This window comes from Pan troglodytes, chromosome 11, assembly GCF_028858775.2.
Source record: "Pan troglodytes isolate AG18354 chromosome 11, NHGRI_mPanTro3-v2.0_pri, whole genome shotgun sequence".
Lineage (NCBI taxonomy): Eukaryota > Metazoa > Chordata > Mammalia > Primates > Hominidae > Pan > Pan troglodytes.
In genome coordinates, this window is record NC_072409.2 from 111,595,023 (window position 1) to 111,619,596 (window position 24,574).

At 44.2% G+C, this 24,574-nt stretch overlaps 1 protein-coding gene across 9 annotated transcripts in view; it reads left to right on the forward strand.

Annotated features, from left to right (window-relative positions):
- GLIS3 (GLIS family zinc finger 3) overlaps nucleotides 1-24,574 on the forward strand; it is a 740,609-nt gene that overhangs the window by 227,150 nt on the left and 488,885 nt on the right. For 2 of the 9 annotated variants that reach the window (XM_016960537.4, XM_016960538.4), the window contains exon 1: nucleotides 21,523-21,855. The exons of 2 other annotated variants lie outside the window; for them this stretch is intronic. The gene's annotated coding sequence lies outside the window, so the exon portion shown is untranslated. Of the gene's footprint in view, nucleotides 1-21,198; nucleotides 21,856-24,574 lie in introns of those variants that run through there. 5 more of the 9 variants (XM_063788748.1, XM_016960536.4, XM_063788750.1 and 2 more) reach the window with 5 other exon arrangements.

The following is a 24,574-nucleotide window of genomic DNA, read 5'->3' on the forward strand; positions in this document are numbered from 1 at the left end:
TTGTATTTTTAGTAGAGACGGGGTTTCACCGTGTTAGCCAGGATGGTCTCGATCTCCCGACCTCGTGATCCACCCGCCTTGGCCTCCCAAAGTGGTGGGATTACAGGCGTGAGCCACTGCGCCCGGCCTGGAGATTTAAAAAAAAGCGGAGACCATGCTGAGCATTGGGGACTTAAAAATTAGCAGGATGACTGGAATAGAAGAGCAGAGGAGGGAAAGGTATGAAATAAGGCTGCAGAAATGGCTGGGGTCTAGACCAAGCAGAGACTTACAGCCTTTTCAAGCAATGTTCTTTGTATCTCGAGAGCTGTGGGAGCCATTGAAAAGTGCTCAAGCAGGAGACAGACTTTCAAAACTTGCATTTTGAAAAAACTTATCTGCCTTCAGTGTAATGATCAGATTGAAGAGAGACCAGAATGAATATGGACGGACCGCTTAGGAAGCCTTCTTAGACATAATACAATGTTGGGTGCTTGGAATAGTGTGGTGATGGTGCTGAAACCAATAGCAGTGATAATGATGGTGATGGTTGCTGTGGTGCTGGTAGTGACAGTAGAGATAGTAGTAGTGGTGATGTGGTGATGGTGGTGGTCATGATGGAGGTAGTGATGGTGGCAACAGTAATGATGGTGATGGTGTAGGTGGTAATGGTGGTATCGGTAGTGCTGGTGATGATGATGGGTTTTGTGTTGGAAATAGAAACAGACAGATTTGAGAATATTTAAGAAGTAAAATCTACAGAATTTAGAAATAGATTTGATAGATGTGTTGACCGAGAGAAAGGTGTGAAGGATAAATCCCTACGTTTCTGGCTTGGCAATAAACTGGGGATGGGTCAGGAAGGGGAAACTAAGAGTTCAGTCTGAGGCATGGTGAACTGAAGATGCCTTTTCAGTCCCACCTCCTTCTCAACTCCCTTCCAGAGGTGATGGTCTTACTTTCCTATTTATTCTTTATTATCCGAAAGTCAGCGTACAAACTTAAATTCTTTTAGGGGCTAGGCAGGCAACTGGAGTGAATGAAGCATGCAGGGTCAGGGAGACATTCAGAGACATTCAGAATGGAAGGGAATTTGGTGACCTGTAAAAAACATGACATGTCAAAAGTGGGGTGGCTGTGACTCAGATAAGCCCATTGGGAAGTCAAATGTTGCCAGCTTTTGATTTTTCAAAAGAAGCTGCAAATCATGATTTTTATGTTTCTTACTTAGCAACTAATTTGACTCTTGTGCACACACACACACACACCCACACACCCCCCCACACACAACCCCCTCTACTAACCTACTGTAAGAACCAATTCTGTAGGCCAAACAAAACAAATCTGTGAGCCATGCGTAGACAGATTAGAATTCTGGTTCTAAATCATTCATTAATATTAGTTTACTCATATTACTGATCATGTATATTTCAATAACGTTATTGGGGTAGAAATTTTGTGATAACATTTGAAGAGGTACTAGTAGGAGACTGAGGTGGGAGGATAGCTTGAGGGCAGTGTTCAAAACCATCCTGGGCAACATAGTGAGACCCTGTCTCTACCTCCCAAAATAAAATTAGCCAGGCGTGGTGGCAAACACCTATAGTCCTAGCTACTTGGGGGGGTGAGGCAGGAGGATCACTTGAGCCCAGGAGTTTGAGGTGACAGTGAGCTATGATCATGCCACTGCATTCCAGCCTTGGTGACAGAGGAAGAACCTGTTTCTAGAAAAAAAAAAAGTGTTAGTATTTGGATTTTACCAAAACACATTACACAATAAATTTTAAAACATTTAAAAATGTTTAAAATCATTTCTTAGAAAAACGTCAAGTTCTCAGAAAAGTTGCAAGAATAGAATAATGAGCTTCCATGTACCTCCACCCAGATTCACCAGTTGTTAACATTTTGCCACATTTCAGTTCTGTTTCTTCCTGCTCCCCCATCTGGATCATTTGAGAGGGAGCTATGGATATAATGACCATAAAATTTTAGAATGTTGCCCCTAAGTACAGTGATATTTTCTAACATAACCACAGTATGATGATCAAATTCAGGATTAATACAATACCATTACCTAATATACAATTAATATTCAATTTTGTGATTTTTTTCTCATTCAGAATCCAGCTGAGATCACTCATTTCATTTTGTTGTCATGTATATTTTGTCTCCTTTACCCTAGAATGGTTCCTCATGTCTTTCATGACACTGACATTTTTGAAGAGTACAGGCCAGCTGTTTTACAGAATGCCCCTCCAATTGAGTGCTTGATCATTTCCTTATGATTAGATTCAGGTTGTGCATTTTTGGCAGGAATACCATGTAAGTACTGTTGTGTCCTCAGCAGCTCACTCCAGGAGGCACATGATGTCACTTTGATGAACCCACTGTACAGGAACTTCCCCCCTTTGCAATCAGCAAGTAATCTGTGGGGAGATATTTTGAGGCTCTGAAAATATCCTGTTCACCAACAAACTTTCACCTAATAGTTTTAGCATCTTTTGAAGACTGTCATCTTCATCTGTTATTACTGCAGAGGCTGCAAGTTTGTGATTTTTAAAACAAACATTTCTTCTATGTTTGTTAGTATTTCACTGTAAAAAAGAGGTTTCTCTTCCCCATTATTTACTTATTTATATATATTTTTTATCTCTGTGTGAACATCTGGACTCTTTTTGCTGCCAATGTTTTATAACTTATTGTTGTTATTTTGAAGCTAAAATTGCCCATAATTGGCCAGAGGGAGCTCTTTCAAGCTGGCTCCTATGTTATTTTGACACTGCCCCTTATATTTTTGAGGGTTTACGTTCTGTCACAAGATGCTTACGGCTCGCTTTGTACTTTCCCTGCCCTAGCCCTGGAATCAGCCATTTGTCCGTGCTTCCTTTTAGTGAGGGATGTATTCAGAAACGAAACTCTGGGCCCTAGGTGTGCTCACGACTACTGAGATGTCATTGATTCTAGGTGCTTTCAGTGAACAGAACTGGGAGATATACATTTCTTTAAATTTGTGGGTTCATCCTGGCCCCTCGAATTCCAATCAAACACCAGATAACTCTTCCTTACCTCCCCGCTTTCCATCATTGTAACTGGCTTCCACCCACCACTTCTCCCGCAGCAGGTACCCTGGCTCCCAAGAATACCAATACATTTGTTCAAAGCATGCATTCTAAAGCATGCCTCCTCCTTTCCCAGCTGCTGAAATAACTTACTTTGACATTCCTCAGTTTCTATAATTTTTCTAGTTGCTTTTCTGACATTATACACATGTTCTTTCTAAGTCTGTCTTCACAGAGATTTTACCATGTAGATGTGCTATTTTAATATTATTTATCATCAATCATACAAGGAACAATTCCCTTGGCTTGAGTAAGGCTGAAGAAGGTTATTGATAATAACTTCCATCTGCTTGGCAGCTTAAAGTTTACAAAGTACTCTTTTACATGTGCTACTTCATTCACTCTCAGTGGTTTGAATTCTTTAGGTCCCAGACAAAATGAACAATAAATAAATTCTGAGCTTCATGAACGTTTCACATAGTAGGAACTTGAATAATGCCTGCTCATTTTCTTTCTCTTAATTTTTTCTGTAGACCACCTTTGTGATCAACCTGCTGATTTCTAAAAAAGATAAATTTAGAATCTATGACTAATGAAAATAGGTATCATATAAAAGGATGAATAATCTTAAGCAATACGTAATCTAAAATGTTTTATACTCACTTTAGCATTTTTTGCCATTGTTATTTCATAGGGATTTTGTGTCTTCTTTAGACTGATATTTTTAAAAAGACATCTGCTTCCTAAAGACATACCAATTACAAATGCCTTTAAAGCAGTGGTTCTCAAGTGTGGCTGCAAGAAGAATGTCTCGGGAAATGTGTGTGGGGGCTGCATCCCACAGTGATTAAATCGGAATCTTTAGGGTAGGCATCAGTACTGTAAAAAACTCTCTGGAAGATTTCACTGAGAAGCCAGTGCATGGGTAAGGAAAGGCTTGCTAAGGATTGATGATGGCAGCTTCGGTCACAGGCTAAGTACAAGAGAACTTGATCTCCACCTCATTTCTGATGTGAACACCAGTACTTAAAGTATGCAAGAATATATTTTGAGCTTAACCTTGCAGTCGAAAGGCACTGAATACATTCTTTCTTTTTCTTAGCCAATATGATATCAAAGACCATCTTTTCTTTACTCTAAGTGCCCTGCTCAAGCATCCTCATCTTTCAACTAGATTAATCTCCTTGAAGGGACAGCAAGTCTTCACTTAACATTGTCAATAGGTTCTTAGACATTGTGACTTTAACCAGAACAACATATTAAAAAACCAATTTTACCAAGGGCTAATGGATATAAACCAGAGTTAAGTTCCTATGATGGTTTCTCTGGTCACAAACACTTCTAAATAAAGATCACAAACACTTCTCATATTAAACACTGAAATAAATTTGAGCTATGCATACATTTTTAAAGGATTAATAAAAATAACTAAGATAATTATGTACCTGCTTATTCCAGTTCAGGGTTGCAGATGGTCGAAGCCTATCCCAGCAGCTCAGGGGGCAAGGCAGGAACCAACCCTGGGCAGGCTGCCGTCCCATCTCAGGGCACACTCACACACATGCCTACACTTACTCACACTGGGACCATTTAGACATGCTGATTCACCTAGCATGCACACTTTGGGGTATGGGTGGAAACCGGAGTACCCAGAGAAAACCCTCATAGACATGTAGAGAACATGTACACTCCACACAGTGGATCTGGCCAGGAACTGATTTTGTTTTTCTCATCAATGTTATCACAAAATGATGTTGAATGAAATGATGATATTTAAGGACCTGCTGTACTACTCTGTCCCTAGCAAGTAGTAGGAGCTGCTAAAATATCTGTTGACTTGCAATAAAGTCAGTCCAGTTAAGGACCCACAAAAAATGAAGATGTATTTTAAATGCAAAACAAGTTGTGGGACCTTATGGGAGAATCTGTGAAGGGGTTCTGTGAGCAGTCACTGGATTTGCAAAGGTAGCTAGATGAGTTTAATGATTATTCTTTACAATTTAGCTTGTAGGAATCCTAACCTCTCTTCCAAAACCAGAAAAAGGTGGAGAAATCTTTTTTGTTGAGGATAGACTGACAGTGGCATTAGGAGAGGTGTGTTGGTGTGATGTATGCTTCATAAAGGGGAATAGCATATACATACATACATAGATATGCATGTATTTAAAATTTCCATTGTGATCATTCCAGATAAAAATGTGTTTTCTTTTAAAAATACAATATGTAATATCCTGCTTCCTTTCTAAAATTTAGAGCAGCAGAGTTTTGTGAACAACTTGGCGTTTCAGGGCAACAGCATCCCAAGAGGTAACTCGAGATATCTGCTCTAAGAGGCCTGCATTCTAGAACCCCATACCTGGAAGAACATGTCCAGGTACTGCTGAGCTAGGGTCAGGGCTAATGCTGGGGAACGGGCGCCACCTACTGACAGCCCAAGTCACTCTTTCTCCTTCCAGGAACCTCCCTCTTGGTTTGGTTAAGAGCAGTATCTCAAGAGAGGCTAGCCCCAAAAGACCCAGGGAGGTTGTCTGCAGTCCCCACTGTGTTTTGCGGGAAAGTTCATGAGAATGTAGCCACACAAAGTGAGGTGTTCTGAGTGTATGTCTTCCATGAAAAGACTTTTCCATGGAAAACTCTATTTCTAAGGCATGTAGGCGGCAGAGGGTGAAGTTTAGGAATTAACTCTGTTTTAGAAGGGTTTGAATCAATTTAAAGGCTTTAAAAAATAGAGGTTCATTTTATTTAAAAATAAAACTTTAAACTTATTATTAAATGGAGAGCATGCAGAAAATTGTCATCGCATATAGAGTTTTAGAACATGGACTGAGTGAGCAGGCCCTGAAATACTAACAGTAAGGACCCCAGAGTCTCCCGGCAAACCATTCAGTCTCAGGCTTCTTGTGTAGGAGATAGGCATGATCACCTGTCCTCTCAACATCATGTTGTGTCAGCTTGAAAAGTGCACTAGAGACTGACAAGATGACGAGATTTGTTTCTTCCACTAGGAAATGCATCTGGGACACATGATTTTAAGTGTGAGAAAGGCCACTTCCCAAATTAACTGAGATCCAAAATTAGACTCTTTCTCTTCTCTTTGGTGGGAGTTGTATCTCCGAGAAAAGACACTCTGGTTGAGTCAGTACACAGAAGAGCAGGAGAGAGTGGAAGGACCACAAGGGAAGAGAGGAAATATTTCTTCAGTAGCTGTAGAATGGCTTCACAAGCTATGGTCTTGGCAAACTGGCTTTCGGGGCTTCCCATTTTCACCCTCAGCAGCTCTGAATCCCTGAGAGTTCCAGCACTATTCATCCCAAAGGAATAGAGCTAACAGCAGGGTTCGCTGGGTGCCCGGCCCTGAGCTTAATGCCTTTTGCAGATTGGTCCATCCATTCTCCCTACAGCCCTATGAAGGCTCAGGGACAGAGGTTAAAGGAACCTGCCCAAAATCCCAGAGCTAATGAATGAGAAAGCTGAAATCTAAACCCAGTTCTGCCTGGCTCCAGAAAAATCAGTGTTCTTTTTCATGTGAGTTCTGAACCTCTCATGGTGGCTTTTCAGAAACTGCTAGTGGAAGCATCTTGGAACTAGAGAAGATATGAAAGATTCCGTAGCTGTCTCTTTTCTTAGTAGAGGTTTACCCTGCACTGTGAGTGACAGAAGATCCCTTACTTTCTTTCTTTTTTGCCTGAAGACCACATAGCGTCATCAAAGTTCTAGACTGCCTTAAATGGAAAAAGCAGTATTTACCTATTGACTTCAATGTATGTGCACATGCAAACATTGTGTGCATGCATCTTTTTTGCATGGATTGGGGAAGTTGAACAAAGAGTAAGGGCACTGAGGAAACAGAGAGCATTGAGTGGCAGGTAGCTACACAGTGCCAAGACATGGAGCCTGGGAGACAGAGCACTGGACTGGAAGTCAAGGGTTCTTGATTCTAATTCTAATCCTGCCATTAATAAAAAACAACACCAGCTCACATTTGAGTGCTTACAATGTATTAAGTATCATTTCACACATTTTATAAATATGAATTCACTTAATCCTCATGACCATCCTATGAGATAAGTACTATTATTATTCCCACATTGCTGCTGAGAAAACTGAGGCACACAAAGGTTAAGTTACTTGCCCCAGGTCACACCAGCTAATAAACGCTAGAGTTGGCTTAAACTCAGGCAATATGGCTAACTACATTTTTATGTAACGCCATCTCTCAACTACCTGATTTATTGATTTTGTCAGTGACTCTTTCTGGACTTCAGTTTTTCCCATTTACACATTTATATTTTTAACAAATATTGAGGCCCAAGCCTGTGTAAGACCTTGTAAATCAGACTAGAGGTGTAAAAGTCCATGCACGCTGATCACCTACCTCCTGCAACACACACCCAGTGCAAAATGCAAGGGAGAGGAAGTCCACGTGCACTTGAGACTCCCAGGGAAGGCTGCGGGAGGAGGTGGCATTGGAACTTGATCTTAAGGTGCGAGACTGGTCCAGGAAGGGCGTCTCAGCAGAGGTAAAACTCAAGGTGTGTTTGGAGACTCTAGTAACTAGTCCATTTTGACTCAAGAACAGAGTATTGGGCAGGGGACACTGCCAGAGAGAAAAATCAAGGTCCAAGATCAAGGAGTCACATCCAGGACCATTAATCTGACAACTGCATGTCAGCCAAATTTGTGTGGGGAGATACTGGAGGCCAATGGACCCACGCGGAGGTTAGAGAAATGGTCTGGCTGAGAGAACTGAGGACCTCAAGTTGGGTGGTGGGAGGAGATGGGTTCTGAAAAATGGAAGCTGATGCCAGAAACATCCAGAAAGCAGGGAAGGTGAGATGGAGAGGGGGAGGTGGCACAGTGAGCAGAATGGCTGAAGAGGGAGCAGCAATGGCTGAGAAAGAAGACAGCTGCTCAAACTAAGATCCCTGTGGGCTATGGAGGCAGACACACTTGCCAGAGTTAATGGAGCTGTGCGGAGGAAGCTTAGGGTGACACCCATTAGAGGAGTTTGATGACAGCTACACCTACTATGTGCCAGGCATTCTGTATGTCCAACCTCCACCTCCCATGTTATCTCTAATCAACAAAAGATTACTGTTACACAGGTATGTGGAATTCAGTTTGAGGCTTTTTTGTCTTCCCCAAAGCAGCAGCATAAGCATAGTGCTAAAAGGACAGACTCTGAAGCCACAAGACTGGAAAAAGTAGAGGAGCTACTGTCATTGTGTATCCTGGGGAGTTGATTTAATTTTCCTGAACCTCAGTGTGTGCATGTGGGGCTAACGTTACCAACCTCGTAGTGTTACTGTGAGGATTAAATGAACTAATATATGTAACATGCCTGGCCTGAGTAAGCACCTGAAAAATGTTAGCTCTTCCTATGGGTGAGTAAACTGAGGAGCAGAGATTAAATGATCTGGCTGAAGACACAGCCCTCAGGGCTGCTATACCCAGCTCCACCAGCCCCAAGGCCTCCTTCAGTTCCACTAAGCCACAACGAAGTGAGCAGAACCATAAAACAGAGAGGGAAAGGATAGAAAAGGCCTAAGGTAACAGCATAGTCAGGTGAAGAAAGGAAGACAAGGAATGCAAGTGCAATCAAGAAGAAACTGGGAGGAAGAGCAGATTTGTTTTTCATATGTACAACTACACTGTACATAATTTACTGGCAAAATTTGCATGTATGTACATGCATGCTCATATGGGTGCCTGTTTATGTGTACAACTGGAAAGTTTTTTTCTTTTTGAGACAAAGTCTCACTCTGTCACCCAGGCTGGAGTGCAGTGGTGCCATCTCAGCTTACTGCAACCTCCCACTCCCTGGTTCAAGTGATTCTCCTACCCCAGCCTCCCCAGTAGCTGGGATTACAGGCGTGCACCACCATGCCTGGCTCTTCTTTGTATTTTTAGTAGAGATGGGGTTTTGCCATGTTGGCCAGGATGGTCTTGAACTCCTGACCTCAAGTGATCCGCCAGCCTTGGCCTCCCAAAATGCTGGGATTACAGGCATGAGTCACCACGCCCAGCATGTAAAGTTTCTTTCTTTTTTTAAAAAAACAAAAACAAAACAAAACAAAAAAAGTTTTATTTTAGGTTCAGAGGTACATGTGTAGGTTTGTTATACAGGTAAACTCATGTCATGCGGGTTTGTTGTACAAATTATTTTGTGGCCCAGATTCTAAGCCTCGTACCCAATAGTTATTTTTCTCTGCTCCTCTTCCTCCTTCCACTCTCCACCATTGAGTGGGCCCCAGTGTCTGTAGTTCTTCTCTTTGTGTCCACGTGTTCTCATCATGTAGTTTCCACTTACAAGAAGGATAGATTTTTAAAAGATCTTTTCTGTTTTCTTGATCATTTAAGTAAAATGGTCTTACTCTAAAAATGAAGACGTCATCTAACTAAATTCCTGTCACCTAACCACCTTCCCTGCTCCTGTCAGACGACCGCTGCTGACAGTCTTTAAACATACAACTCAAACTCCCAGGACAAGACAGTGTTTCATAGAAGGCAGGGGAGGTGACTCTAAAAGAGGGGGGCGGTGATAAGGCCGATGCAGGAGGGTCAGGGCCACCATGTTGCTGTTGGGGAAGACAGATGGTGGAAGTCAGGGTACGGGTAGGAGTTGGGGAGTGTGGAGTTATTCTGGCTTGGGAGGGAGGGAGAGTGGGCCCTGACAGTTGCAGGGGTCGGAAACTTATTGTGTAATGGATTTCTTTGGGAGTCTGGTGAAGCTTGCGGACTGCTTCTCAGAATAAGGTCTAAAATGAAATACATGGGATTACAAAAGGTAAACACTTTATTTAGTTACTTTGTTGAGACAGAATCTTGCTCTGTCACCTAGGCTGGAGTGTAGTGGTGCTATCTCAACTCACTGCAACCTCCACCTCTCCAGCTCAAGTGATTCTTTTGCCTCAGCCTCCCAAGTTGCTGGGATTACAGGCATGTGCCACCATGCCCGGATAATTTTTGTATTTTTAGTAGAGACGGGGTTTCGCCATGTTGGCCAGGCTGGTCTTGAACTCCGGGCTCCCAAAGTGTTGGGATTACAGGCATCAGCCACCGCGCCTGGCCAAAAGGTATACACTTCTATCCACAGACTCCTTAGCATTAAGAACTCCTGCAAAGACACTCTGGCTTTAGGATTGGGCACTTCTATAAAGTCTCCATCCTTAGAAGTTGCCCACTGCCCTCCAAATCCTGTACACCTTGTCTGTATTGAAATCTGAAGATGCACCCTGAATGCAGAATGGGTCCAAATCTCTAGCTTCAGACTACGATTTTAGACAAAGACCTACCTTTGGGTGATTTAGATGCCCTAAAATGTAGAGAAGTGTAAAACATCAACATCACCACCCCCATTTACTTATTTCAGAAGGATGTGGGCGGAGTGGAAAGTGCTTCAGAGACTGTATGTGCTGATCAAGTCCTCATCACCTTCCCAAAAAATCCTACTAAGACCGAAGAGCGGGTAATCCTGGGTGATTGGCTCATTGTAGGAAGTCCTTGGTGTCACACATGCTTGCAAGATGGCTGGTGCGTGTCCTCATGGGGCTGGATCTGTTCCCCCCGTGTCTGCACCTTCACACACATATAGTTTAGCTTTGGAGGCAGGGAGGGGCACTGCAAATGTGATTCGGCATTGAAACTAATGGATATATTTGGGGTTTAGGTTTGCAAATGAAATTCAAAAAATCGGCAGTGACTCTTCTTGGACCAGGTGGAGAGCAGGAAGAAGGCCGGCAGCAGGTGTGGCTCGGGCAGATTGGAGAGGCACATTGGGGCACTTTTGCTAGACAAGTGAGTTTCTGAAATTTTCTTTATCCCCCATTCACTCAGAAACTGGCTGAGTTTGCCCAAGAAGTCTATCAATACAGTATAGAAGAGGGATTATAGCAAATAATTTCATTTACTGTTCAATTATATTTTTATATATATTTCTTGGGCCACTTGAGCATGCCAGTAAGAAAAAGGCCCATCTACCCCTTGCCCATAGCTAGATGTGAAATTATCATACCAACTACATCCATTGTTGGAAGTACTATTTTGGGTTGGCCCTGTGTAATGTGAAATGAAGAGAAAAAGTGTGTAGCAGAATCCTGATATGGAAATCCAGACTTAAAAACATTCTCTGATGGTTTGGCATCCTCAGGATAAATTGGTCATAGTTTTCAACAACTCAGATCAAAGCCAAATGCTGTTTGCGTTCAGACAGTGATTCAGGGACCATGTCTTATTTGGTTTCTTTGAAAATATAGCACAGACATTTTTTTCATACCTTTGAGAGAAATCTTTTGGCCGCCAAGTTTGTGCATTATAAATTTTATTGTACTCTAATACAAAGTTCTACATCTTGTCTCACATGTCTCTTTCGGAGTTATCCCAGCGCTTCTAAGCTGAGTTGCTTGTTGCAATGATGATCTCCTGATGTCATGTGAAGAAAAAAAAAATAGGCCAACTGGTAAAGATAAAAAATAAATGAGAGTAAATAAAACACATATGGAACTTCTACTTTCAGAGTTAAAATGTATATGAGTGTGTATGTAAATCAGTCATCAAAATAGAAATGTAGACTGGGCCTGTCTTAGGCACAATTATAAAGTAGTAAGTTTGCCTTTTGTGGCCTTTTATTCCTCTGACCTGGGTATTTTTTCATAACCTCCACCCCTCTCCTTTTTTCAGCCTATTTTATGACCTTCTGTAACCTATCAGAATTGTCCAATTTGAGAACCCACTCAGGACTCTTCCTTATGCCACACAATTCCTGTTACTTATACTGTGCTCCCCCCGCCCCAACCACTGCTTAAGACCTTTGTTCATAAGTGGAAATTGTTTAAATGACTATTGTTTTTTAAAAAAGTATTAACTTACAGCCAAGTCTTAATTTTAATGACAGGTTATATATATTTTGGAATTATTTCTTGCTTTTTCTTTGTTCACTTAACAGACTATTGAGTGCCTATTATGCAGACAGCAGTGGCTTTGGCTGGAGGGAATGACAGGAGAGTGCAGTTGTAAACGAGGCACGGGCATATACACAAAAGGTTGAACAGCTTGACAAGATAGAGTAACAATTCGGAGATGATGCAGGCTGATTCTGTTTTGTCTTAAAAAATGCTTTTATCATACATTATGTGTGGTAGCCACTGTTATAAGCACTTAACAAATATTAACTCAGTCTCCAAAACAATGATGTAAGGCAAATACCTGACTATATTCATTCTCCTTTTGCAGATAGAGAGACAGGCACAAAGAGCTTAAGTGACTACCCTAAAGTTGCTCAGCTATTAAATGTGGAGCCAGGACTAAATCCCAGCAGTTTGGCTCTGGGGTCTGGGTTCTAAAATTGTCTCAATTCAGCCTCTCCAGCTGCCAAGTGTGAGACCTAGACAAGGGCTTTGAGTTTGACTGTAGGAGCCATCCCAGGTGAGACAAAGAGATCAAAGAGGGCTTTATGACAATGGTTCTTCACCCTGGCTGCCCATTAGAGTCTCCTAGGAAGCTTATAAAGAGTCCTGATGCCTAGATCCCATCCAGGCTGATTAAGTCAGAATCTCTGGGGGGTGGGGCCTGGCAAGTTTCTCCGGGTATTCTAAGGAGAACCCAGCACTGAGAGCCACTGCAAGGAAGAGGCACTAGGACTGGATCCTCAAGGCTGGGGGAGATCTCAGGGAGGAGGGAGGAGAGGGTGTTCAGGTGGGAGATGGGTGGGGGCAGAACAAGGTTCTTTCTCTTCATTCTCCCTTCTCCTCTTCGTTGCCACCCTAACTTCTGTGTCCTCCTCCAGCGCCCTTCCTTCCTTCTCCTCTTCTTTGACCCTGTCTTCCTCCTTCATTCCTTCCCTCTCTTTGTTTTCTCACCTCCTCTCCTCTGGTAACCCCTTTATCCTCCTCCTTCCTGCATCCCCCTGCTGCTCTCCTCTTATTTCTTCTTTCTCCTGCCCTTCCTCTTCCTTCCAGTTCATGGGCTGTGGTTCCTTTCACTTCACAGTGCCTGTCCTTCCAGCAGAAAGTGGGTGGTGGCAGGATTAAGGCTCTCAGATAGGTCGTGATACCAAGCCACAATGCTCCTGAAGAAGCTAAGGGAAGGATGGGATGCACGTGGCCAGGCTCCAGATAGTATCAAGAGCATTAAATACTGTAAGGACAGTGTTCTGTGAGAGCCCAGAGCCAGCAGTGTTTGGTTCTGGGGGAGAAGGGAGAGAGGAAAGTTGAGAAAGTGCATTACTTTTCTATTGCTGCTGTCACAAGTTACCCTAAATATAGCACCCTAAACAACCCGCAATTCTATCTTACAGTTTTGTAGGATAGAAGTCTGACACAGGTTTCCTTGGTCTAAGATCAAGGTGTGGCAGGGCTGTGTGCCTTTCTGGAGGCTCTAGGAAGGAATTATTCCTTTGCTTTTCCAGCTTCTAGAGCTGCCCATATTCCTTGGTTAATAGCTCCTTCCTGCACCTTCAAACCTGGTAACATGGTCTCTCTATGCTTCTGCTTCCCTATCACATTCATAATCCAGGGCTCACTTCCACAGTCCAGGATAGTCTCCCTACTTTAAGGGCAACTAATTAGCAACCTTAATGCCATCCACAGCCTTAAGTCCTTTTTGCCATGCAATGTAGCATATTCATAGGTTCCAGGAGTTAGGATGTGGATTTTTTTTTTGTTGGGATGCAGGGCGGGGCGGGGGGGGACATTATTCTCCCTATCAGAGAAAGCCTCACAGAGTAAGAGGAGGTGGACAGTAAAGGTCATCCTGTGTAGATAAAACAGCGGGCTTGGAGGCTCTGGAGAGTTTGCAAAGCAGGCTTTGAGGAACTATAGGAAGTTCAGTATCACGGTAGCGTCGTATAAACAGGTCATTACATATATAATTTATACAATATATCTTGTTCTTAAATTTTACATAAATTAGGTTTATCACATATCTCATCAACATGTATTACAATAAGCATACTTTATGGAGGCAATAGAGTGTTACAGCTAAAAGTGTGTGCCCTGGAGCCAAGGGAGGCTGCGTCCTCCTGTCACCTCCACCACTCATTAGCCCCTACACTGTGAGAATTAAATGAGATCAAGAATCTTAAGTACTTTGCTCAGCCTGATACATAATAAGCCCCTAATAAATGTGAGTTGTTATCATTGCCATAACTAAACTGTGTCTTAAACAGATCACTCATAACTTGCCACCTTCACTTTCTCCTTAATGTCCACTTCTTGCTGGAAGGAAAAAGAAAGCAGTGACAGGGAGAACATTTCTGACTTACGCAATCTGCTGAGATAACGTTATTATCAAGTTCCAATTGTCTAACTGTTGGGCCCTAAATTCAGTCTAGAATCTAAGGACTCTCTACTTCTGTTGCTTATATCAGCAAGGGGTATCTATAGCTAGAGTTTTAAATGGCATTTAGTTATGAAACAGAAGACAGGAGAGCATGGGGGTGGGGAGGATGTTCAAGGATGACTGAAACTTTCCAAGGTAGGAGTCATAACAGCAGCAACAGCAAAAAGGCATGAGACTCAGAGATGCCTGGGCAGACATTTCTCTATGATTCCTTCTCTATTTCTGAATGCCATTCCAGGAAAATCTGGGTGCCTCTGTTTTATCTAGGAATGAGAAAAATCCAATTTCAGTAGGAATTTGGAAATGAATGTATTTCCTATTAGGTGCTGAATTCTGGGGCAACATTTGTTAACCAGTAACTGAGAACATGTAGAAATGGCCTGGCTGTTCGAGGCAGTTGTCTGACAACCAAATGGATAAACTACTCTATCTGACCCTCACAGGGTTGACTAGCTGGTCTGAAAGCGGGCATTGTGTAACTACTAGGGAAATGGAATTTCTCTTGCATAATATTAAATTGACCAAATGGTAGCAGGGTCCTGAAGAGAGAATGAGCCATAACTTTACCTGAAAAACCCACAGCCTGGGCAACATAGCGAGACCCCCCTGCCTCTACAAAAATAAAAGAAATTAGCTGGGCACGCACCTGTAGTCCCAGCTCCTTAGGAGGCTGAGGCAAGAGGATCACTTGAGCCCAGGAGGTCAGGGCTGTAGTGAGCTATGATCACACCACTGCATTACAGTTTGGGTGATAAAGCAAGATCCTATTTAGAAAGAAAAACAAAAAACAACAAAAAAGACTAAAATGATGTCATAAAAGCTAAGTATAATATTTATTAGGTGGTGAGCCCCTTGAAGTTTGTCTTGCTTATCTTTGTATTCATGATGGTAACTTAATACCTTAGGTACTTCTATAAGTTGCTGTAATTATCTGTTTAAAAATTAAAAGGCATTTACTGACTTGTACAAATGAAAAAATTAAGAGGTCAGGTAGAAATCAGGTGTGGTTCCATCAGGGCTATTCTCTGTAATCTTCACCACCCTTCCCTTCACCAAGTGTGAGCCTTCTGTGTGGGCTGAGAGGAACACAGTTTCACTTTTTTTTCTCTCCACAACACATAGAGGAGAAAAGCCTACCTTTCCAGTGGCTCTCTAGAAAGAAGAGAAGCTACCTTCCTCAGAAGCTATCAAATAACTTTCCTGTTCACATCTCATTTAGCCCAAACTGGGTTACATGTCCATTTTTTAACCAATCCCTATGGCCAGGGGAATGTCTTGCACGGATTGACTTAGGCCCAGATTTATGAGCCATTCACTTTGACCAAGGGAGTGAGATTCCTCTCTGAATCATGAAGCCCATCAGTGGAGCTGGGGCTAGGGTCAATTTCCCTTGAAGCTCTTGGGCTGGGCTCCTTATCAATAGGGGATGCCCCTGGTTTCACACGTGTGCTGGCCAGTGTCACAACTCTGATTCAACCTTTGCAATAACTCATGTAGTGGAACTGAAGTTCCCCGTGGTTTAGGAACCAGCTCAAGGTCTCTCGGTTAGTGGTGAAGTTGGGATTCCAGGTTTTCTGATTCCAAAGTCCACTCTTCTTCCAACATACCACCTGCCTGAGTGAATAAACAAATAAATGTCTGGTGGAAGTAGGGTTTCCTGCCCTGAAAAGGTAATAGAGCAATGGTTAATAGGTAGAAGTTTGGCTAGTCCCACATGAGTTGGGTGACAGTGGGGAGATATTCCACCTCTCTCTGCCTCTATTTTCTCATCTGTAAAATGGAAGTTGTGCTAGATCTTACCTGATTCGGATGTTGTGAGAATGAAGTGAAAAGAAATGTAGATCATGAACTTGGAGCAGTGTCCCCAGCCTGAAGGAAGTCAACACTCTTACCCGGGGCAGGTCTGCTTTGGGGGCAATTGGTCATTTGTTCCATGGACAATAAAATTACACTCTTCCCTGCTGTATAGGGTTAAACAAGAAAAGAAATGTGTATACACGTGAAAATCTCCCGAGTGCTTTTAACATCGTAAGAAGTTAGGATTTGTGGAAAATCTCCAAGTTTTTTCAAACCCCTTCGCAGGTACATTTAAGACTTGAGGTGAGTTGGGGAGGAGTCTGAAAAGCCACTGAATTGCTTTTGTTCCAGAGCTTAATTCTGCCCCAAACTAAGTAGTTGCTCTCAATTATTCTGAGGTGTCAGTGCTGCGCTGCCTTCTTCATTTCCGCTACTTTTTAAATAATTCACCACCTTCTCTGCACCCTCATTCCCTATTTTCCATTTCTTTTCTTCCCTTTTCTCCCCATTATTTAGTATATATTTTTATTTCGAGGCTAGAATTCAGGACATGATGCAACTGACCTGGTTTAGTAGTGGGTGTCAGACAGGAAACGGTCACTGGAGCAGGGCGCAGACAGGCTCTCCTCCTTACTCTAAGCATTGCATAAAGTCTTTGAATTTTCTTCCTCAAGAAATAGGAAGCAATATTTAAATCTTCAGTTTATAATAAAAAGCCTAGGGGTACAGAAAGCTACTTCATATCACATTGTAGGAAATTATTCCTGCCTCCTTCACACTCCCTACACACTAACTGTGCTCATCTGACATTGATAACAAGACGCCTTGTACTTTGTATACTTGCAGTGTGCTTTGCACACATTCAAAGAGCATCTGTTAGTCTCTTTTGGAACATTGAAATGATTATACACATACATAACAATGAGTCGTGTTATTTATCATCTCTGAAGGTGAAGAAACCATTCTTTCATTCTCTCATTAATTAATCCATTTATCAGATTAGCATTAGTTACTTACTAGTGCCCAGTACTATTGCTAGGCCATGAAAGGCATATGAAGAAAAGTAAGTTATGGTCATTAAAAGGCATTTATAGAAGGCAGTTATAGATAAGATGGCATTGTGATTAGATAATTAATTTTACAACATCACATATAGTTGGCCAGTATAGATGTTAAATGGTGAAAGAATAACTGGCTGCCTGCGGAATATTGTATTCATCTATGAATTTATGTTTGTTATGGTAAGCTCTTTGTAGATATACCTAACTAATATGTCAAGGAATACATCATCAACCTTTCTCTGAATTTTAGATACATCTCAGCTTGGTTTGTATAAAAAAGGAAGAAACATTTCACCAATTAGACAAGATTGAGAGATATTGTATGGAGTAAAATATTTGAAATTTTGGTCAGTTGCATTTGCTCTGACACATTTTAGACTCTGATTTACAGTTTTGACTTTAGAAAGGAAAAGAGGTATGATGTTGTGAATGCGATATGTGTAAATAAGAATTTTTTAAAAAATTTCATCACTGACATGTATGTGAGCCGAAGAGTTTGGGCTGAACATACTTGTGACAAATTAGTAGAAAAATCAGCTTAAGTTTTCTTAGTATATCACACACTGATAACATAATGTGAAATTTGCTGCATTCCACTATTTGTACTACTCAGGAAAGTAAAATGGAAATTTTCCATTTTACACATTTAGTTCCCCCCTTAAAGTTGGCAAACACTAACTTTTTCCACTGCATTTCTACGTAACTGGACTGTTGCCAGCTCGTGTGTGTGTGTGTGTGTGTGTGTGTGTGTGTGTGTCTGTGTCTGTGTTTTAATAGCGAGGCATACTATCACTGGTGCTATTAGCTCAACTTATCTGCATTTTGGGGTTCAAATTTGTTTCTTTTCACGGACACTTTGTGGGAGTAGGAATCTGATCATAGTTCTTTGCAAGTTTGTAAGTAGTTTACTGTCAGAGCACTCAGAGTGACTCAAACAGCAGTTCTGAAGTTTTGCTGTTAGGATGTTCCTTCGGGAGAGTTTCATTGCTGTGAGACAGTGGATGTTCCTATTTTGTACTCTAGCTTTGAGTGAGCTGCTTGCTATGCGGGACTTATGCCTTCTGTGCCCCTTTTGATGCTGATTCCTATACTTGAAATGGTCTCCTTTGCTTGTCACTTCTCTACTCATTCTTTGAAGTCCAGCTCAAACAGCCAAGCTACTCCATGTCACATTGCAGGAAATTATTCCTGCCTCCTCCACACTCCCTACAAACTTCATTGTGCTCATCTAACCTGATCACAAGATGCTTTGCACTTTATACACCTGCAATATGTTTTATACACATTCAAAGAGCATGCACGATTATTCTGTAGTACAGTAATGTTGATTGAACTTCGAGCTTCTAAACTGGCATACCTGGCTCTGTCTCTGACTCTCTTTAACTGTTTACTGAGCTTCAACTTCTTTGCTTCTAAATAGGAGATTATTCATAGCCACCTCATACATTTGATTTGAGAATTAGATGAGGTAATATATGCAAAGAGTCCCTATTTCTTGAGGGTTTGCTATAACTAAGACACTGGGCAAAAAGTTTTCTGTAATATCCTCCCATATAGAATGCCTACAAGTGTTAATTCCTTTAGTCCCAATACTTGGACAGAGTGTGTACTCACTGAATATTTCTCTAATGAATGAGAACTGAACTGCAGCTGGCAGCAGGGGCCTGTCTGCTGAGTAAGCTGCCCTGAGTCAGCGGTTGAGGCACATACAACACTGGTCTCTAGAGGGGGAAGATACTGACTGGGCTGCAGTTCCCACCTATCTGGCTGAAGGGCTGCCAGAGTATGATTCCCAAGCACGATGGAGAGCTCATGGGTAAGGGAGAGTATCATTTTGGAACTACATGATTTCCTTTCTCACTGTCTCTCATTACCACCCTCCCTCACCCCTGCTGACCAATTCAGCCCAGAAGAGGTACAGATCTCATTCTGAGTCACTCCAGGGTTGTACTGGTACAAGAACAACTGCATTTTTACTATAACCCATGGAATATGAGAACATTGCAGATCTACATTCTTGGCCAGAAAAAAAAAAAAGAAAAAAATTCAACCAAAGCACTATACCTCTTCAGTGGTAAATATTTTAGGAATGTTAGAGGTTCATGAAAATCACACCTAAATAAAATGACATTCCCACTCTTGGGCTCTTATAAATGAAGAGATTTTGGGGATCTCCAGGTTGATGACTCCTAACTTTCCCAGTGTTTTTTTCCATGAGCCATTGATTAAAGTTGGGTGTAGCACTATATTTTTTTCTCTTCCAGCTAAGCTGTTCCCATCATTTGGGAAGTTTTAGAAGCTTCTGCAAGCCCCTAGGATACCATTCTATGCATCAAAACCATTGTATTTAAAATGATATTTGAGGGACATTGGAAAGGTTTTTTGCAGTCTCCACCCAGGCTTGTCTTGCTCCTGGGAAGCAGTTGTACAGCACAAGAATCTGATGAACAGAAGTTCCAGTGATGCATTGAAGGGTTAGTGTTCCCATCTTGCTCTGTTCCTTAAGGCTGGAGTTAATGAGGAAGAGTTTTTATGTGAATGTCAGGCATGTTGCAATAACTAGCCACAATGGAATAGTCATGGCAATTTCCACCACTTGGTTTCTTTGTTTTCGTGATGTTGCTGCATGCTTCATTTTATGAGTATTTTCTTTTCTTACGTGTGGTTGAGCCCATCTATTGCCGTCTTGGGCTTGAATACTTGTATTTAAAAGAGATGAACAGAGAGAAACTGGAAAATTCACAGAATGACATATCCTGACCTCTTACTAATTTTCTTCCCCTACTTCTGCTGACAAATATTCTGATGAGTTTGTGTCCCAAGGTGAAGGAAAAGAAAAGAAAAAGTACTGTGGAAACCAGGCTTCTTTTGGTTATGTTAATATCATGGATACAGACCAAGCCTAGTAATATTCCCACTGAAATTAGATAAATGAAAACTGCCAATAGTCTTTTAGTTTTGGCTTTCTGGGGTAAGTCATTTGTGTCCTTGAGGACTTCTATCTTGATCAAAGCATCTACTACCTGATCGCTAATTTATATTGGAGTGGGAACAGTAGAATAGAATATAAGGACTTGTGAAATTCTAAGTGTCTGGTGGCATCCTCACTCATTTCATTCATGGTGGTGAATAATACTGTCAACTGCAGAAAGGCCTACCTGGAGGATATTGTGTGCATTACATACCTAGATTCCCAAGATGGAAGTCCTTGCATCTGTGGCAATACATGTGATGAACTACTAGAAGCAGACTTTCTTGTAACAACCTTTTGAGGGCTCTGGTCAACACAAGCAGAAGCGGTGGCGAGTCAGAGCTTAGGTGGGGTATGAGGCTGAGGATGTTGAATTCATAAGGATAAAGTGCCACTTTATAGACGTAACATACGCAGGGAATATACCTCCATTCTTAACAGCCTGTGTTCAGAATTTTATACCCTTCTAACACTTCCATCACCTTCCTCTCTTCCCTGCCTATACTTGGAAAAGATGCCAAAGCCTTCCTTAGTGCTTCACCTATCCAGTTTCGAAGTTGTCATGTGCATCCGATCCGATATTTCAAAGCAACCCTTTTGCCATTTTTCACTGTGTTATTCTCTCCGTGTTACTACCGGATTTTTTTTGTTGTTTGTTTGTTTTTTTATGACCTGACATCAAATCCTGTCTAAACGCTAACACTTTTTCATGTTAAAATAAAAGTCAGTTTAACAAATAAGGCCAGGAAGGAGGCGAAGTGTCTCCCTGCTGTTACCCTGTTCTGGAGTTCCTCGACTTCTGGCGCACGGGGAGTGTGTGTGTGTGTGTGTGTGTGTGTGTGTGTGTGTGTGTCTGTGTGTGAATGCGTCAAGAGGGAGACACAAGCTCGGCCTTCGAATTGGCCAGCCTAGTGACCCGCGAGCCCGCCCCCACTCTTCCCCCTCCCCCTCCGGCGCTCACACTCAGGAAGCAGCTGGCTACAGGCCGGCCCTCGCGGCCGCACACACATCCACACTCCTCGCCGGGCTGCCTTCCTCCCTCCCTCTTCCCCCTTCCCCTCTCCCTGCAGCCGCGTCCACACTGCGCCGCCCGGGCAGCCCAGAGCGCGGCGCGCAAGGGCACCGGCGGCGAGTGCCGCGGCCACTGCCCCTCCCGGGACCCCCTGTACGCCGTCCGCGGCCGTCCGGGGTCACACCGGCGACGGAACCCGCCGGCAGCAATTAGCCAGCATCCCGGGGTCGGCCCCCAGAAGCATTCCCCGGCCCAGGACGAGGATGAACAGGACAGGCGAGGCACAAAGTCGCAACTCAACTTTTTAGAAACATTGTTTGTGTGTGTATGTGTGTAGCAGGGGAGAATGAGCTGATGCCGAGGGTCCAGCCACCCCGCCTCTGCCTCCTCCTCCCCCTGCCGCCGCTGCCCTCGCAGACGCGCGCGCACACACGGCACTTGGGCCGGGTTTCCGCGCTCCGTCCCCCCGTTTGGATGGGGGTTTTCATTTCCGAAGGAGGCGCAGCCCGCGGAGCGCTCTGAAGGGCTGGAGCCCCAAGTTACTCCTCGCCAGCGCTGGCCGCCCGCTGTCACTCGCGCTGGCTGGCCGGGGGAAGGGACCCGCACACCGGGCTTTGTTGTGGAAATCCCGGTTACCTGGTAAGTGGATGCCATAGGAACTTTGCTCGCAGGCGAGAGACGAGGAGAAACCGGGCGCTTGAGAGTGTGGGGGAGTTAAAGCTCAGAGACGCAAACTAGGGATTCCAAATAGTTTTCTACGCTGAGCCGGTGGCGTTCGCGCGGGTTTAAGGATACGCGCACCTCAACTCCCAGAGTCACAGGTCACTGAGAGACCTGCGCTTACTGAGACTGATAGCAACAAGTAGGGTTCAAACCATGTTTCTGTCAGTGGCCTAAGAGCGCCCAGTGTAGAAGACAGATAACAGGGCTTTAAAGTTTCGCTAATTAGGAACAGTTTTTGTTTTTTCATTTCAAGTAGAGGGGGCAGAGGGGTACACAATCAGGGCAAGTTACAGGACGCACGGGCATGGGGCGCACCACTCTGGAGTCCCCACGGAAGGGAAACTTTGGCGAAGTGGGAATTGATGGGGTGACGTGAGGTCTCTCGCGCACACGCGGGGCTGTAGTCGTCTTTTCAAGTTCCACGTGTTTGTGGAGTTTCACGAAGGCTGTTTTCCACGCCTGTGTCTCATCCAAGCCGGTGTCCCCGTGATTGCGGGAGGTGGTCGGGTTGAGGGTAGCTACACTCCTCGCGGGTACCGGCCCGGCGATCCGCAGCCGCCAGGTCTGTAACTATAACCTCCCACGCCGCCAGTACGCAGACACAGCCAGACACGAACCCTCCCCGCCGGGTTCGTCACCTCGCGTTTACAGTTTTTATGGGGCCCGACAAAATGTCAGCACTGTTTGGAAAATGTCTCAGTCTCGGAGACGTTGTCCTGCGCACGGCTCCAGTCCCTATAAATGACCCTGTGTGTATTTTGAAGTCGGCCCGGGTCGCTCTCTGGAAAGCGTGAGTGAGCTGCCGGCTCTCTCCTAGACACACACCTTGCCCCGAGCGACAGTTCCAAGTTACTCACTGGAGCTGACAAGTCACCTCGGGGACAAGGAAGTCACTCAAGTGTCTGGAAATCTTGGCCCTGGCTGATTTGTCATCCTATGGATGATTCAATTAGGTACCTGGCGGGAGAAACTTTGGGGAAGGGTTTCTGGCTCCGCGTTCGCGCCCTCCGACTTGTTGGAGGTGTTTGGGAGGCGAGAAGCGAAAGGAAACCACAGGGTGAGGACACTGGCTCGGCGGGGACCGGGGGGCCAGCGTGGGGGGACTGCGAGCCCGGCCGTGGCTCCCCCGGGCTACAGGCTCCGGCCAGGCCGGGCAGCGCGCGCAGGTCCCCGCCGCCCGGGCTTCCCGGCCGCAGCACCCTTTCGGCCCCCGACTTACTCGGGAGCGAGTTGCACAACAGGAAGCCGGCACTAGTTTGTTTTGTTGTGCTGCGTTCGCTCGCTCGCTCCCTCGCGCACGGGGCCGAGGGTTAGGGGCGGAGGCGGCGGGGGAGTGACAGGGTCGCAGCCGCGCGGACCCCGCCGGGCGCTGTCGCCTCCGCCTCCGGACCCGCCCCTAGCTCCGCGCCAAGGAATCTCCGACCCCGGCAGCGAAGCTAGTCCTGTAGGGAACTGATAAGGGCTGCCCTCCTCCTGCCTTGTCCTACGCGCCTCTCCCCCGCTCCCGGCACCTCTCCCGACTTCTCCAGCCCTCCTCTCGGCAGGAGTGGTCTCGAGGACTCAGACCACTGCTCTGTGTGCCTCCTTGAGCCCCACGCTAGGCTGCCCTGGTATCAGCTTGGCCCTCATCTCTGGAGCACGTAAACCTGGGGAAGGGGTAGGGAGGTACTTCCGGAATCACAGGGAGTAGGGTCCGTAGAGACAGGACTCGTGGAGTCGCGGCCCCGTTTCACAAAGAGGGTTGCTCTTGCACCCTCTCCCCGAGCCGGCAGAACCAACTTCCTCCAAGACTTCAGCATCTCCCGAGAGTTGGGGCCCCAGGGCCCTGGAGTTTGTGAGAAGAGGGAAGTTCTGCAGCTCCCCCCAGTGGACCAGTTCCCTTTAGTGTGGGACCGGGAATCTCAAGGATAGACTATCAAAGCTAGAGTGGACCTTGGCTTCACCTCCTGATGAGGAAACCGAGCCCCAGAGACGTTAGAGGTTTTGCCCAAGGCCTCACAGCCAGTTGTTGCAGACCCTTAAAGTTCTCAGTTCCCAGTTAAGAGAGCATTTCTTGGCTCGAAGATGAACTCAAGACAATTGCAAAGTCTGGTTCTGTCCCCTCTGAAAGCTTTGATGAGTCATGATTTCTACCTTGGGAGCAAGCCAGACTTCTGTTTCACCCTCTGTCTTGTTCCTCACTGGACCTCCCTTTTTAGACTAAATTTTTTTTATTTTTATTTTTTGGTACAAAATCGATTTGTGTTGGTTTAAACCTTCCTATTTCTTCTCTTTTATCTCCTCCTAGTTTGTTTCCGCTGGTTCTGTGTAAAGCAGGTGCAACCTGTAAAGGTTTGCAGAAAAAGAATCCGCCACGATGAAGGTCGTTCTGAGAAAGTTTGAAGCAATTTAGACAGGAGAGTGTTAGATTATATGCATTTTTTTTTTTTTTTTGGCAATTGAGAACAAGCTGAACTGTAAGGATCATCTATAACCGTACTGCAGTTTTCATTTATTTTCACTAGTCATCTGCGCAGCCAGACTAGCTCTGAGGCTACCTTTGAGAGGAAGTGTAGGGGACATTTTTTTTTCGCTATTTTCAAAACACCTTTCCTTATTGGTAGTTTGTAATTGCTTTCTTTTCTTGCCTAGAAGA